Source organism: Ranitomeya variabilis, chromosome 4 (assembly GCF_051348905.1).
Source record: "Ranitomeya variabilis isolate aRanVar5 chromosome 4, aRanVar5.hap1, whole genome shotgun sequence".
Taxonomy (NCBI): domain Eukaryota; kingdom Metazoa; phylum Chordata; class Amphibia; order Anura; family Dendrobatidae; genus Ranitomeya; species Ranitomeya variabilis.
The window spans coordinates 473,163,360-473,166,810 of NC_135235.1; positions in this window are offsets into that span (position 1 = coordinate 473,163,360).

Consider the following 3,451-nt stretch of genomic DNA (forward strand, 5'->3'; position numbering starts at 1 on the left):
GCCCATGGAATGGAATGTAGCCAGCCCCATAGAATATAATGCAGCACAGGCCCATGGAATGGAATGCAGCACAGCCCCCATAGAATGTAATGCAGGCAGGCAGGCAGCCCCCCCACCACCACCACCACCACAATATCTCCACAATCCAGTCATCACTCATTGATTAAAAAAAAAAAAACACTCTACTCACCTCTCTCCTCATGCCCCGCGCTGCTCCTGGCTCCGGTCTCAGCAGCTGCAGTCTGCCCGCCCGGTCGCACAGCAGGTGCGCGATGATATGACGTCATCGCGCACCCGCAGTGTCAGCGGCAGGCAGAGCGGGGAATGATGGGAGAGGGGGCGTCAGCGGACGCTCTCCTCCATCATTGCATTCAACTGTACCGGCGTCTATGACGCCGGTATAGTTGAATGCGGGGCCGGGAGTGTGCCGCGACTGCGGGGGGAGTGTGCCGACAGCGGCACACTCGAGCGGCCCACTATTGCCATCAGCCCTTCTGGCATTTGCCAGAACTGCCCGATGGCCAGTCCGGCCCTGGAACCCTTTAACGCAGCATCGGTCCCACTATTGACCGAACACCACAGGTGGCATCACGACAGACTTATAAACACTTTTCCCTTAAAAGACCGTTCCCTTTTCCAGTGAGTCCCAGGGCCACGGACCGGGTCGCAACCACCGTGACATCCCCTTTAATAGCCGACCGGACCTGGTACCGAGTACCCTTCCCTGGTGGGCGACTCATGTCCCCATCCAGGGCCCACATTGTAGTCATGTCCCCATCCAGGTCCTCAGGAAAACAGAAAATAAATGTGAAGCAAAAAACGTAGTCTATTCTGTACTAATATTCCCCATCCTGGTATATATGTCCTCAATCCAGGTATGCATGGCCCCCTCATCCCTATCTTGGTATGTATGGCGCCCATCCCCATCCCTATGCTGGTGTGCATGGTCCCCTTATCCCAATCTTGGTATGCATGGCCCCCTCATCCCCATCCTGGTATGCATGGCCTCCTCATCTCCATCCTGGCATGCATGGCCCCCTCATCGCTATCCTGGTATGCATGGCCCCCTCATCCCTATCCTGGTGTGCATGGCGCTTATCCCCATCCCTATCCTGGTATGCATGGCACCCATCCCTTACCTGGTATGCAAGGGTCCTTCATCCCATCCTGGTATGCATGGTCACTTCATTCCCATTCTGGTATGCATGGCCCCCTCAGCCCTATCCTGGTATGAATGGCCTCCTCATCCCTATCTTGATATGCATGGCCCCTCATCCCTATCCTGGTATACATGGTCCCCATCCCTATCCAGTTATACATGGCACCCATCCCTATCCTGGTATGCATGGTGCCCATCCCCATCGCTACCCTGGTATGCATGGCACCCATCCCTATCCTGGTATGCAAGGACCCATCATCCCCATCCTGGTATACATGGTCCCTTCATTCCCATTATGGTATGCATGGCCCCCTTAGCCCTATCCCTGTATACATGGTTCCCATCACTCTCCTGGTACACATGGCCCCGATCAGAAAAACAATACAATAATAAACTATCCTACTTACCTTCCCTGTTCTCCCTTGCAGTGTCCTGTTGTGATGCCAGGCGCTGATTTATGCTTGTAAGCAATACATGGCAGTGATGTCATGCGCTGCTTACTCGTAGAGACAGCTGCTGGAATACTCACTGCTCTCCACGCCAAGACTATGTGCATGGAGAGGAGAGCAGTGAATATTCATTGCTCTTTAATAGCGGGCATAGTAGCTGGCTTCCTGCGGCCTGGCGATCACGTGTCCGCAACTTAAGGAAATGAATATTCACTGTGCTCCACTCCCATAGGTGTGGAGAGCAGTCAATATTCATTCTCTTTAATGACGGGCACACATGATCGCCCGGCAGCTGCAGGAAGCCTGTGGCTGCGCTTACTTTGCCCACTGTTAAAGAGAAATGAATGTTCACTGCTCTCCACTCTCATGGATGTGGAGAGTCGTGAATATTAATTTCTCTTTAGCAGCGTATACAGGGGTTAGCCATGGCAGCCGGCTCCTGCCTCCTGTGACCCGCAGCTCCGCCGCTGCCACTCCCCCACCTCCCCACCACATCATGCACATCATGTCAATTAAATGTGCATCACATTCAGCTGAAATAAAACACTACCATCGGCGGAGCCCTGAACCAGGCAGGGATGTCAAGAGGTCTACAGTGCCTGCGGGCCGCATGAAGCAGCCTCAGGGGCCACATGCGGCCTACGTATTTATAATATGCAACATAAGCATCATAAGATATATAACCATTGTTCATGACCACAGAAATATACTATATTCCTGAATCATGTGGTAATAATAACAAATTGCTAGATATATCCTTTTTGTGCGCTCCCAGTCAATATACACTGTGTTCCAAATTATTATGCAAATTAGATTTAAGTGTCTTAAAGATTTAATTGTTTTGTTTTTCAAATAAACTCGTGGATGGTATTGTGTCTCAGGGCTCAATGAATCACTGAAATCAAACTTAAACACATGTGATAATTAGTTTTCCAGGTGATTCTAATTAAAGGAAAACTACTCAAAAATGATGTTCCACATTATTATGCAGGTCACAGGTCTCAAGCAATATGGGAAATAAAAAGGATCTATCTGCTGCTGAAAAGCGTTAAATAGTGCAATGCCTTGGACAAGGTATGAAAAAATTAGATATTTCAAGAAAACTTAAGAGTGATCATCATACTCTGATGAGATTTCTGACTGAAACAGAGCACAGACAGTTCATGCAGATAAAGGCATAATGAGGAAGTTTTCTGGCAGACAAATTCATTGGATTAAGAGAGCAGCTGCCAATATACCATTACAAAGCAGCAAACAGTTATTTGAAGCTACTTGTGCATCTAGAGTTCCTCGAACCTCACGGTGTAGGATCCTTCAAAGGCTTGCTGTGGTGCATAAACCTACTATTCGGCCACTCCTAAACAGTGTTCACAAGCAGAAACGGTTGCAGTGGGCCCAGACATACATGAAGACTAATTTTCAAATTGTCTTGTTTACTGATGAGTGTCGAGCAACTCTGGACAGTCCAGATGGATGGAGTAGTGGGTGGTTGGTGGATGGCCACCATGTTCCAACAAGGCTGCGACGTCAGCCAGGAGGTAGAGGAGTCATGTTTTGGGCTGGAATCATGGGGAACCAGCTAGTAGGGCCCTTTAAGGTTCCTGAAGGTGTGAAAATGACCTCTGCAAAGTATATAGAGTTTCTGACTGACAACTTTCTTCCATGGTCTAAAAAGCAGAAACGTGCCTTCAGGAACAAAATCATCTTCATGCATGACAATGAATACCTCTGAGTACGGTAATTGGCTGCTATGGGCATAAAAGGAGATAAACTCATGGTGTGGCTACCATCTTCCCCTGACCTCAACCCTATAGAGAACCTTTGGAGTATCATCAAACAAAAG